Source organism: Rhincodon typus, chromosome 5 (genome assembly GCF_021869965.1).
Source record: "Rhincodon typus isolate 14 chromosome 5, sRhiTyp1.1, whole genome shotgun sequence".
Lineage (NCBI taxonomy): Eukaryota > Metazoa > Chordata > Chondrichthyes > Orectolobiformes > Rhincodontidae > Rhincodon > Rhincodon typus.
This window is the reverse complement of record NC_063336.1, coordinates 33,531,499-33,546,147: the sequence shown is the minus strand read 5'-3', so window position 1 is coordinate 33,546,147 and position 14,649 is coordinate 33,531,499.

Sequence of the window (14,649 nt, the reverse complement as noted above, 5' to 3'; positions counted from 1 at the left end):
CTGCCTGCCATTTTGAAAAGGACCCATTAATTCTGACTCTTTGTTTTTTCTCTGCCAACCAGTTTTCTATCCATCTCACTACACTCCCCCCAATCCCATGCGCTTTAATCTTGCACATTAATCTCTTATGCAGGACTTTGTCAAACGCTTTCTGAAAGTCCAAATAAACCACATCAACTGGCTCCCCCTTGTCAACTCTACTAATTACATCTTCATAGAATTCCAACAGATTTGTCAAGCATGGTTTCCCCTTCATAAATCCATGCTGACTCTGTCTGATCCTGCGTCTGCTTTCTAAATGCTCTGCTGTAAAGTCCTTGATAATGGAATTGAGAAGTTTCCCCACCACCAATGTTAGGTTTACTGGTCTATAACTCCCTGTTTTCTCTCTACCTCCCCTTTTGAATACTGGAGTGACATTAGAGGAACATGACCCAGTGCTAAAATTGCCCAGGAGGAGCTATAAAAAAAACTGATTCTGTCTTTGGGCCCAAAGGGAGAAGAATGTAGTGATTGTAATGAGGTCAGCCAGGTGGATCTCATAGAATATGAGTTCTCTCACTGGGGCTGTTAATCTGGTCCAATCAGGGAGCCCTGGCTGACAGATATAAACAGGAGTGTCAGGGGTTCTGTTTACTCTGGGAGCTGGCTCTGAGGGAGCTGGATCAGTGTCAAGGACTTTCCACACGTAAATAAAGAGCGATTTAGTTATGGGATACCGGAGTTATTTCAGCATCTGTGCCTGAAATATTAGCTTTCCTATTCTCTGTACAGACATCTTGGACAATGTTTCCAAATCTTCTCATCTTTCACTAGCATCAACTGCACTTTCATTTACACAGTGCAGATAGGGTGCAAAGCTCAGTGCAGACAGTTCAAGCAGGGTGATATCTGTGTAATGTGGGCTAGAAGTGCAAAGTAAATACACTCTGAGCAGTGTGCCCTCTTAATTTTTCAGAGCTATGTGTGAAACCCAGAATAGTCTGAGCGGCACATTGTACCTATTGAGCAGAAGTCATATTGCATTTTTTTTTTTCAATTTGTTTATTAATTATTAAAAGTGTTCACTGATATCATTTTATAGTTACAAGCAATCTCTCTGCTCGAATGAACAAAATTATTTGCTCGGTTAAGATGTCTAAGGGCCTGTTTAGTGGTGGCAATATGTAGACCACATATACAATGTGGCCAAAAGAGGATATGAGTAATTTATGCCCTCCTTTGTTGGCAGCTTCTCACAGCTATCTTTATTTGCTCTGTGTACTGCATTCAAGTTGAGATTTTTGCCAGACGAATTTCAAGAAAATTACAGTTTAATTCGCATCAAGTTGTCCAATTGATCTCTTTTTAATCTATTTCTAATTTACACCTGAGGCAAAATCCAAATCCACAGACACCACTTGATGTCTGAAATGTTGCACAAATGCCCAGGAGAATGGATATTTCTTGAAACTGGTCATCTTCAAGACGATAGTCCACCGAATCATTGGATGCCAGAATGGAATCGTTTATCTTTTCCGACATAAGAAAAGCTCCATCTGATGTATGGAATCATCACCATCTTCTGTAAATCAAGGTCACTGTTAGCATAAAATTGCTTTATTGCTGTTACAATGGAGATACATCACAAGCAGTCAGCTTCAAAATTCCTGCAAAGACCATCTTGAAAGTAGGTTCAGATACTGGTTGAAACTTCATGTGCAAAATCAACATTTTTTGCACTTAAATGTCTGTTCTTTAGTCACTATTAAAGTATGAAAATGCAATTTGCATAATTCATCCAGGAACTGTCTCTGTATGACAAAACCAATAAACTGGAGAAATTCCACAGTGTAATTGTTGCTGCTCTCAGTAATTGTCATGTACTTCATCGCATAGTCAGGAATGTCTTGCACAGAAAGCATTGACATGTTTATCTTTACAGCAATGATGTCATTATCAATGACAACTTCCTCCAAACTGGCTTGAGTCTTTTTGCTCTCTACGTTCCACCTTCATCTCACAATCCACTGGTGTTTCAATGAGCATTTGTAAAATTCCAACTTTGCTTTCATTTTGTAAACTAATAATGTTCAAATGACGCTTCAGATAACCCAATTTCTAACTGTGCTACTTTTCTCCAGTTGAGTTGCTGAACTTACCTCCTGCTTTTGCTTTCAAGCAAATAGTGTATATGACATCATCCCTTTCATGACAAGTGAAAATCTCACTGATTTGTATGTTCTGTGTTGAAGATGGCAGTTTGGTTTGGCTGACCTCAAAAGCCATTCCCTTATGAAATGTGCACAGGATTTCATTTTTAAGGAGCTTGAAAACTCATTTGTGTTTCCTTTGGACATATATTACACTTAACAAGAAAACAGAAATTTAAAATATGAAAGAGGAAGGTAACTTGTTACTTGCGTCATGTGTTATTTCCATCTGGCATGGCTGCCTGCTTCCTGGACCTGGTGTCTGATCCTCATGGATCCCTAGGACTCCCTGACCCTGTTCCTACAGCTTTCATCTCCAGTATCCAACTGGAGGTGATGTGGCCTGCCTTCTTCCCCTTCCCAGAGCCTGCTTTAATAATCGCAAATTTTTACAATTTGTGTGGAGCTGGAAGCGGAGGTGTCATTGAGTAGGTCTGGAGTTAATTCTGGTGCGTGGAGGATACTGGGGATCATGGGCCGTGCGTATGTGGCTGTTAGGAACGTGCTGCGTGCAAGTCTGGAAGATCCCTTCATTTAACTGTCCGTGAGTGACCATCTGGTGTGTGGACAATCCTGGGGTGCGTGTGTATATGTTTCATTTCACGGTGGGCCAACACACACGCGCAGCTTTCAGGGAACATTGAGTCTGAGCAATTAGTAGCTTCATTCGAAATGATCAAGCTGTGTAGTAATTAAAAGAGAACTTTAGTCCTTGTTGTAATTGCAGGGCGCAACAATTCTGCCAGTGCCCCTATAAAAGTTAAATCATTTCTTAGTAATTCTGCCAAGATTGTTTGAAGCATTGTGCCATTAAAAAACATATCTTATACAATTGCGCTGCCATGTAGTGATTACTTGGATCAGAGCATTACATAACTTAAAAGGAAGTTCCTTTGAATTCTTTAGTACTTTTCTGGTTGAATTAAACATCAGTCTAATATGCCTCCATCCTCTTTGCCACCTCAATGATGAAATGTAATATTTCTGTTGCATTTAAACAGTTGGCTGGGCATAATGAGATTTGACTGTAAAAGTCTTTATTCAACATAAACAACATATGTGAATTTTTACTCCCCGTTACTTCTCATCCAACCCATGTTTATTTTTAAGTGATTGTGAATCACAGAATCCCTACAGTGTGAAAGCAGGCCATTTGACCATCGAGCCCACTTCAACCCTGCAAAGAGCACGTGCATCCTGGGGAACAGACCACACAGCACCATAGAGGGAAGGCAGAAAGTGTTGGGACCATAGACATGACTGCAGCATGGTATGTTGCCTCTCTGGTGCCAAGATAAGGCTGTCATGGTGTGGGCTATTCTTCAGGAGGAGGGTGAACAGCTGGAGGCCATACTCCATGTTGGTACCAAAGACTTAGGAAAGACGGAGGATGAGGTCCTGAAAGCAGATTTTCGGGAGCTAAGAAGGAGATTAAAAACAAAAGTTTAAGATCAGTAATCTCCTGACTATTCTAAACGTCACATGCTAACAAGCTTAAAAAGAGGACAACTGAATAATTGAATGATTGAACACTTGTTTGGAGATTCGTGTGGAAGGGAGGACATCAGATTTCTGAGGTATTGAAATTACTTCCAAGGTGGATGGGATCAGTATAAAATGGACAGGCTCTACCTCAGCAGGACTAGAACTAACAACCTCACAAGGACATTTCTAGATTTACTGACAGGAAGAGAGCTGAGATTGAAGGGAAGTAAAACAGGTAACAGGAAGTAGCTCATTAGTAAACAAAATTAGAAAGTGGATGGAGCAAAAATAAGTGTGAATTGGGATCAGAATGCAGAACAATATTAAAAACAAAGAATTAAGGACACTATCTGAATACGTGTAGCATTTACAATGAAGTTGCTGATTTGAATGCACAAATTGAAGTAAATGGGAATAATTTAATGGCCATTACAGAGATGTGGTTACAGGGTGACGAAGATTGGGAACTGAATAGCCAAGGATATTTAAGTAATGATAGTCCATTACATATACCTTGCCTTTAAGATAGTTCGCCGTTAAGGATGCCATGTACAGTGTATGTTCAATGTTACGACTCTGCCTTGCAGATAGACTGCTGTGATTCTACTAGCAGCTGCCTGCCCCAACCATTCTATGGGTAAGGTTGTTCAGTATATTAGAGCTCCAGATGGGATACCATAAATCTTCCTGGCTTCCCCTCTTTATTCATCCAATTCCTTGGTTGGTTGCAACAAAGTTAATTAGCACATCTCTGCAGGAGTTCCTCAGGGTAATATCCTAGGCCCAACCATCTTCAACTGCTTCATCAATGACCTTCCCTCCACCATAAGGTCAGAAGTGGGGATGTTCGCCGATGATTGCACAATGTTCAGCACTGTTCATGACTCCTCAGATACTGAAGCAGTCCATGTTCAAATACAACAAGATCTGGACAATATCCAGGCTCGGGCTGACACGTGGCTGGCAACATTCATAACAGATGTGCCCAATGCATAAAAATAAGCAATTAATGTTTGCTTAACAATTGGGAGCTAAGGTATTCACAGGCTTGTTTCACAACTTGTAACGTGCCTTACTGTTTAAAATAAATAGATCCACTGAGTTAATCAATCACTGACAAGCAACTGATTATTAAACTAGTATTGTTAATAATATAAGCAAGAAGAGAAAAAAATGTTGGATAGTGTTTTTGATAAGGGACAGGATCAATATATTAATGCAAGAAGATTTTAGATTGAAGTGTCAAGATGTATAATCAGCTTTGATGAAGCTGAGAAATAACAAGGAACAGCAAACATTGGTGGCAGTATTTGCAGATCAACAAATGGTGGTGGTAACGTTGGGTATGGTGCAAATCAAGAATTTAGAGATGCATTTAATGTGAGTAATACAGTAACAATAGGTGAGTTGTTCTTATATTCTTATGCCGTCAGTTTACACATTGACAGGGCAAACCTAATCAGCACTAATGCCATGGAAGATGAATTCTTGGTCTGTGTGCGAGCTGGGTTTCTACAGCAGCATGGAAAATAATCAAATATGATAAATTATTTAATATTAAGTCTTATATAATGAGAAAGGGCTAATTAATAATTTCAATGTACAGCAGTCTTTGGGAAAAAGTGACTATACTATAATAGAATTTCACATTAAGTTTGAATGTGATGCAGTTAATTTTGAAACTAGGATCTTAAATCTGTAAAAAGGGAATGTACGAGGCATAAAAACCAAAAGTACTGCGGATGTTATAAATCAGAAGCAAAAATAGTAATAAAAACAAAGTTGTTGGAAAAGCTCAGCAGGTCTGGCAGCATCTGTGAAGGAGAAAACAGAGTTAACGTTTCAGGTCCGGTGACCCTTCCTCAGAAATGTATGAAGGCATGTTTGGCAAGTTGGCTGTTGTGGATTAGGAAATTACTCTAAAGGATTGACAGTTGACAGGAATGACTAGCACTTATAGAAGCACTACATGATCTGCAATAGGTATGCATTCCTTTTAGCATTTGTACCTTAGAAGAAAGTTGAATTGACTGTGCCTAAGATAATATTTAATAATTGCATTAGATCGAAGCAATTGGCTGCCAAGAATGTGGTAAGCCTGAGCACTGGGATTGGAACTGTTCATAATCTACGCCCATGATTTGCATGTTGAATAATGTTGTCATATTTCCAATTTTCCTGATGACACAAAACTAGGCGGGAATATAAGCTTTGATGCAAAACGGTATCTAGCTAATTTGGACAGGCTAAAACTAAAACCTCTGTTGAATGCTGAATGCAGCAGTTAGGATATAATGTGAATTCATTTGAGGTCATCCATTTGGTGGGAAGAAGAAGCAGATCACTTCTGAAATGGTAAGAGGCTTATCATTCGTTCATGAAATTAGGACATTACTGGCTAGACCAATATTTATTGTCCATTCCTAATTGCCCAGAGGGCAGTTAAAAGCCAACCACGTTGCTGTGAATCTGGAGTCACATGTAGGCAAGACTAGATTATGTCAAAAGATTAGACATCCAGAGCCCCAGGCCAGCTTTCTGGGGACGTGAGTTCCACATTAGCACATTTTCAATAAAACCATTGTAACTATTGTAAAAGCCTATCTGGTTTACTCATATCCTTAAGGGAAAGAAATCTGCCATCCGTTGCTGATTTAGCTAACATATGGTGCCAGACCCACAGCAATGTGGTTGATGCCTAGCTTTCCTCAGCAAAGTGCTGGAAAGGGTAGCTGACTGTTCCAACGAGCAGCACTTACAAAAGAATAATGTGCTCCTGATGATCAGCTGGGGTTCCATCATGACTTGACTTGTGACCTTATTATACCATGTCCAAACAAACACAGAGCTGAACTCCAAAGGTGAGATGACAGTGACTGTCATTGACATCAAGGCTACATTTGACCGAGAATGGCATCAAGGGATGCTAGCACAACTGGTGTCAGTGGGAAACAGGGAAAGCTCTCTGCTGGTTGAAAACATATCTCAGATGAAGGAAGATTACTGTAGTTGTCTTCCACTGCTTCAGCAATGACCATCCTCCCATCATCAGCTCAGAAGTATGGAATTTGCTAATAATTGCAAATGTTCAGCACCACTTGTGAATGCTCAGATACGGAAACAGTTTGCGTTCATATGCAGTATGACCTAGACAATTTCCAGGCTCGGACTGTTAAGTGGCAAAAGATGAGGTTGGTGACAGTCATGGACACAATGGCCTGATGCTTGATGGTGGGGTCATTGTCTGGGGGGAGATAGGACAAGATGCCTGAGGGCTGCCGCTCAGCCTCCACAACATAGACATCAGTGTGTCAGGCAACAACAGCACCACTCTTATTGGCAGATTTGATGACAAAGTCGGGGCTCGATCTGAGAGCACGGAGCGCAGTCAGTTCAGAGAGAGATAAGGTTTGAATGGGTAGGGGAGGCAGAGAAATTAAGGCAACTGATGCCACATTAACAGTTCTCAATGAACAGGTCGAGTTCAGGTAAAAGACCAGAGGGAAGAGTCCTGGTAGAGGAAGACTATTCGAGGCAGGTGAAGTGTCTATGGGACGGGAAGAGGACTCTTATCCAAAGAAATAGGCATGGAGGTGAAGGCAGAAGAAGGAAAGGTCAATGCCATGTCGTGCCCAAAATTCATTGAGATGGGGGCGCAGAGGGTTAAAACTAAGACCTTTGCTAAGTACAGAAAATACAACATCAGACGGCGGCAGGTCAGAAGGGATAGGAAATACACAACAAGAGATGGGGTTAGGAGAGAGGATGGAGTCAGAGGGAAGGGTAAGAAAGGAAGGTTAAAGAGGGGCACAGGTATTTCTGAGTTGTTGCAGTTGTGCTTCTTAGTGCACGAAAGGAAGAGAAACAGTTTCTTGTTAGAATATTGAATGCAATGGAGAATAAAGTGGAACCGAGAGAGAAGATAGCTCTGAACCAATGTGAGATGCTGCTGATGGAGAGAGGGGTCGAGAGTGTGTATGCGGCAACGCATGGCACTGAGCGTGGATCTCAGGGTGTGACAAGAGGAGTGCTGCACATCATGGACATGCCTGTGATCCTGGGCAGATTAAAGAATGATGGATAAAACTTCAGTTGGAGCCCACGTAGGGTGAGTCTTAGTTGGAGGCAGTCACTGAAGAATGAGATGTGGCTGTGGAAGTGAGTTTTGGCATGTTTTACTGTGTTCTCCTTTAGTGGGATTTTTGTTTTTCTCTATTACCAAGACTGAGATGACTGGCCTGAGATTTTCTTTTTGGACCAGCGATAGCTCTCTTTTTAATTATAGATATAATGTTTGCTTTCTGCCAGTCCTCTGTGACTGCGCTGTCTTTATCTCATGAAGTGTAGCCACTTTTGTAATACAGGGATTGGCAGCAGACAATTTGAGTGCCCAGCAGGCTCTCCAAGAAGCAGACAAATAAATAATCAGCCTGTTTTATTGATATTGGTTGAGGGATAAATATTAGCTCAGACTCCTCTGCTCTGACTCTAAACGTCAGGAGCGACAGCGAAATTAATGATGGTGAACAAGGAAAAGGATTAGAATAGAAATCCTGCTGGAGAGAGGAACAGAACGTCTTCAAAGTGGTCATGCCTGAACTTGATGTGGCAATGGGATAAACACTAAAATAAAGCAAAGAACTGCAGATGCTGGAGATCTGAAACAAAAACAGAAATTGCTGGCAACACTCAGCAGCTCTAACAGCATCTGTGGAAAGAGAGCAAAGTTAATGCTTCGGATCTGGTGGCTCTTCATCAGAAAGATTCAGACATTCTGAACAAGGGTCACTGGACTTGAAATGTTAACTTAGTTTTCTCATTCACAGTTGCTTCAGCAATTTCAGTTTTTGTCAGGGAATCGGGATTAAGGGGAAAAAGCAAGGAAGAGGAGTTGAGGATTATCAGATCAGCCACGGTTTCAATGATGGTTGAGCAGACTCAATTGACCGAATACCCTACTTCTGCTCTCATGTCTTATGGCCTAAAGGTTTTATTAACCTGTGCTGCCACAATTCTCCTTTACAGAACCCATCCCCACCTTGTTTAGGCCTGGAGAAGAACGTTGGAAATATATCCATCATATGACCTAATTTCTGATACAATAAGGCAGGTAGCCCATCAGTAAAATAGAAAAGAGGCATGGAAGGTAAAATTACCCAAACTTCACACTGACTGAGCTTTCCATTCACATTGACTTGTGCCTTTTTTAAATCAGGACTTATATGTGTTTGTCCACATTAAGTGCATTGGCCAAATATTCACCCTGTCTATCCAAAACCTTTTAAATCTGATTTGGTTCTTCTCTGTTATTTGAAATCTTCCACTTCTCACCCCACCTTTTCCTTTTTGGCTTTTCCCATTTGACATGGGGTCACGATAGTGCTAGTTGATCACTTCTTCATGTCAACAATTTTATTTGGATGTGTTAGGTGCTTTTACAGATGGATGTCCTTCCTGCTGATAACCTTCCCCATTTTTTGAGCCTGGGACTAGCACTGATATGTGATGGCTGGGGTTGTTTTTAGAGCTAACAAGTCCCGGAGTGGCCAGGAACCTGTGGCCTTCTGACACAGAGGCAGAAGAGGTACCTGGTGCCAATTCAGCTCATCACCATCTCCATAATTCAAAAGCTTTGGCAACACATTTGCTGTTGTCAGTTCCAAGCCATTTTACACACTATAGCTATCAGTAGTGATCCCTGGGACACCCAAAACATGATTCCCCTTGTCAGGTTGGCATTGTTGAGTTCATAATTATACTTTGCTTTCTATTCATTATGGCACTTTGTCTTCTCCGCCTTAGCTACTATTACTTCTCTCTCTGTGACTTTCTGCCTTCTGAACTAATCCCTTGCACTTATGGCATCAAATGAATTCTTGAATCTAAGATTGTCCCATTCATATTACTTCAATGATAAAAAGATCTACTGTTTCTTCAAAGGATCCCAGGAAATTGGTTGGCAAGGTTAAATTATTACATAGTGCTGCCTACTTCTTTGATTATTCTCCCCTTTAGAATGCCTCCTAATATGTAACCCACAAAGATTTTCAGTTTATAGGCCCTTTAATTAGTTGGGTCAGTTCTACGTTTGTTAAAGAATTACATTATAATGGCCATTTTCTAATTGGTCATTCACATAAAGGTACTAGAAAGGGCATGACCAACATGTAATTTATGAAGTCTATATGAATTGGAGTCCTTTTATCCTTTAACTTTCATCACCTTGATTGCCTGGTCTGAACATTCTATTTCCTCATGCACCTGAAATGATTCACAGCCTCCATTAAACTGGATTCGAGCCTGAAAGCTGCTGCCTAATTTCCTATTGCTTACAGCACACATCATTTCAATTTTATGCTGGGGTTTGGAGGAATCCAAAAGCATTTAGGACCATTGAAGAACAACTTTAGAGTCTTTAAAGGCTAACTGAAAATTGTTATGGAAAACTCTGAGTGGGGTACAACATGCTGGCAGCAACTGTGACAGCAGAGCCCAGCTGGTTTTAGATTCTACACCCTTGGCACATGATAAAGAATTACTGATCATAGTATCATTGCTGATGGTTTATTCAGACATAATCTGTAATTAGTTGTCAGGCTATATGCCCAGTATGTGTATTATATTAACATAAGCTAACACTGTATGCATACATTAGTCATTCTCCCAGTTATAAAACACAGACTGTGGTTTTTCATTGTTTGGAGAAAGTATATTGCAGCTTTGACAATATGCACCATTTCCATTATACAATATCTGTAAAGTTACCAACTAAGTAAGTGATTGTTCTACTGTTTTTAAATGAAAGTTAGGAAAAATTCATGAAACAAATTGTCTAGAGCCTTGATTCAATAGAACCACAATTCAAACCCGCAAATAAGTCAAAATATGCAAACTTAAAGCTATCATGGCTAGTCTGATCTGAGCCAGGACTGCAAATGTTTATGAAAAATGTAAGCAAGACATATCCCCAGTCTTACTTCTAACCTCCTTAGGACAACAGTGATGCCATTCCCCAGTGCTAATGATAAGACAAAGTTCACAATAAGTTAACATTTTTAAGATGCTTTAGCACAAATTGAAATAAGAACAATTTTATTCTGGAAAATGCATTCCTTTATTTTTCACATTGAGATTGATAGAATATTGTAAATTGGAATTAGATGAGAGTGTTTACGTCTCTGAACAAAGGAACACAAGAGCTTTGGGGCGAGGTCCAATAAGCCTTTCCAGACCTGCTCTCAAACCAAACTACTTCTTGCACCTCTTAATACATTCTGTAGTTTTCACTATAGAATGTTTGCTCCAGCTCATTGTCTCAAACATTGCTATTTGTCAACCTTTGTTAGAATGGGGTGATAGGTGCAGTTCTAGAGGATCAGCTGGTCAGTACGATAGCAATATCACCAGCGTGATGATATTAATTAATATCTAAGCAATCTATGACAAACTCCATCCACCAAACCAGACAATTCGTGCATTTGATTTCATCCTCACTTTTGGAAGTAGAATTTAGGCTTAATGTAACTGTTTTACTAACATTAAGTTGAGAAGTAAACAAAAGTGATAGTATATGGCATAGTTATATAGAAACAGAGGAACAGCTACCCTTGGGTAAGGAGCCCAGGACTCCACAACTCAGCAGCCCAGTCTTCTAAACAACTGTAGCTTTGTATGTTAACTAAAGGAGGTCGTTGGAGAAGGGGAAAGTGGAAGAATAGTTCCATAAACGTTTTTGTACTCTCACCGAAGCCATGTGTGCAGTGGTAGAGATAGAGTGGCGTTTAATAGAGGTGACAGGGTTTTGCCTGCGAGTAAGAATCTCACAATGTCTCCTTTTGAGAAGGCCCACTGCACTAAGTACCTAAACTGGGCAATGCCATTCTTCCCCTGCATCAAGGAAGCTGCAAGTGGCAGTCTTCTCCACAATACTTGACCAGAAGCTCTTCATTACTGAGAAGGTGGTGGTTGCTACTGATACATGAAATATGAGAAAAAAAGAGCAGGAGAAGGCCATCGATCCTGCTCTGCCACTCAAGTTGTTCATGGTTGATCCTCTATCTCAATACCATACTCTCATTCTCTTCTGTTACAACCTGACACCTTTATTCTCTAGAAATCTAAATATTTCTCTCTTAAACATATCCAGTGACCTCTCCTCTACAACCTTCTGTGGTAGAGAATTCCATGGGTTCACTACTGTCTGAGTGAAGAAATTTCTCCTCATCTCAGTTCAAAATGACCTACCATGCATCCTGACACTGTGACCCCTTGTTCTGCGCCCCTAGATATGTCCCTACATCCAGTCTGACAAGCCCTATCAGAAATTTATATGCTGCTGTGACATCCCCTCTCATTCTTTCCAAACTCCAGTGAATACAAGCACAGTCAGCCCAATCACTCCTCATAAAACAAACCTTCCATCTCAGAATTAATCTGGTGAAACTTTCCTGCACTCCCTCCATGGCAAGGAGATGAAATCTGCACACAACACTCCAAAAATGACCTCAACAAGGGCTTATACAGCTTCAGTAAGAAGCAATGAAGCAAACAAACCAATATCTCAACATACTACAGCCACTTTGTTTTTAACATCCATTTATGGGATGCAGACATTGGTCGTTCGGCCAGCTCTTATTGCCCAGAGAGCTGTCAAGAGTGAATTACATTGCTGTGGACCTGGAGTCACTTGTAGGCCAGACCAAGGAAGAATAATAGATTTCCTTCTCCAGAGGACGTTAGACCTAAGAGTTTTATTTTTAAAGAACCCCCACAGTGTGGAAACAGACCATTCGGCCTAACAAGTCCACACTGACTCTCTGAAGAGCATCCTGCCCAGACTCACCTCCCTACCCTATCCCTGTAACCCTGTATTCCCCATAGCTAATCCATTTAACCTGCACATCCCTGGACACTATGGGCAATTTAGCATGGCAAAGGGACCTAACCTACACATCTTTGGGAGGAAACCCATGCAGACACAAGGAGAATGTGCAAACTCCACACAGACCGAAGGCTGGAATTGAACCCAGGTCCCTAGCACTGTGAGGCAGTAGTGCTGCCCACTGAGCCACCGTGCTGCACCAAATATTCTCGGCAAGGGCCCCAGCAATCACTTCCCTAGCTTTCCACAAAGTTCTGGGTAACACCTGATCAGGTCCAGGGATTTATCTACCTTCATGCATTTTATTATGTTCAGCACCTCCTCCTGTGTAATATGGGCTGTTTTTTTTGAGCAGTTACATTTAAGAGAAAGTTCAATAAAGACAAGGGAGAAGGAGGAATATTGACTGAGAATAGGAAATGTTTTTGACTTTAACAGTGGTACAAACCTGGTTGGCTATTTCTATTCCATAAATATCAGACAGCAAAACATCTTGTTCTCACTTACTGGAAGCGTCTGTATGTAGCTCTCGCTGTGTACTTAGGCTCTCTCCTTTCCTAAAGATATTTGCATTTCCTGGATGCTGGTTACATCCATTCACAATAATTTTACCAAAAAGCTATTAATCATAGATCTTGGTGATGGTGTTTGTGAACAGACTTTCTTATTGCAGGATTATCACAACCGAGACCCATGTTGTCTTCACCCAATGCCTATATTCATGCAGGCACAGGAGTGCGAACTTACTACTCTAACGCAGAGCTGCTGGTTCCCAACTGGGATTAGGTAAATGTGCACACGCTGAGAAAATGAAGCCGTATTTATTTGGTGATTGGAACCTGGTTATTTTCTTTTCTTAATTACCAAAGCCCCTGGGGCTTTTACCAGCTACTTGTTATTGTGTTGACATTGTAAGTGTTCTCTCTCTTCATACTAAAGCAAAACAATTTATCATGTTGTCTAATTGCCTATCGGAGCTTGCCATGTGAAAATTGGCTCGTGTTTTCTTGCATTATCACTGACTACATGTCAAGCAAATATTTGTGGCCTTCTATGATCATGAAGGTGCTGTATAAATACATGTGCCTTTTTTCATGCACCTAGTAACTCAGTTCCTGTTAATCACATTCGCTCTAGACATTTGCTGAAGTCACAACAATAAACCATCCAAGGTACTTCACAAATATGATTATCAGGATTGCCAATGAACCCAGGCACAGCTCAGTGATGGAGGGAGGGGTCCTTGGGGAGAGGCAGTGGTGTGGGGTTGCTGTGATTGCAGTGAGGAATTTTGGAAGCATTGGCGGAGAGGCAAGCTGGCTCTAGCACTTTCAAATGCTAGATCCCTCAATGCTGAATCCTACACTTGTTTAAATAGAACAAATGCTTTTAAATGTAATCTTTTTCACTGAAAGCACGAATTATTTCTGTTGGAAAGCTACCCAGAAGCCCACTAGTAACCCTAACTGTATTTACTTTTCAGGCTACCTGCATGATAAGTACACCACCACACCCACTACTGGATAAATACCTGCACTAATTGCCACTTAGATCCCCAATTGCGATGGGGCAGGGTATTTGTATCTGCTTTTCTTTTTTACCAAATGACTAGAACTCGAGGCCAATTGTGTGCAATTCAGATATATTGAAGTTGCAGTCAGACAGATGCTTTGGAAAACAGATGAATTCTGCTCACAGTTCTGCTGGATTTCTTAAGTAAGTATCTCCTCAGAAACCAATAAAGTTTGGCACTGTTTTCATTTTGTGTTTGGCTCTCAGGGTTCAGGTCTCATATTGTAAGAGTGGTAATGGTCACATTTTTCAGCTTGTGCCAGTTCACAATGTGAATGGTAGCTCCCCATCACAAAAGTGATTGCAAATGTTTTTCCTTCCTGGGGAGTTGCTGCTTGATAAATTGCAGGATCAGTAGAATGTAATTTGTCGCTGAAATATAAGCTTAACAGCCACTGAAGAATCACTGTATAAAATAGAAATACTTTTCACATAGAGGAGTTTAAAAGCATTGGGAATGAATCTTACAATCAGTTGGATCATGTGCCTACTTTGTGATATTTAACTGGAACTAATTTT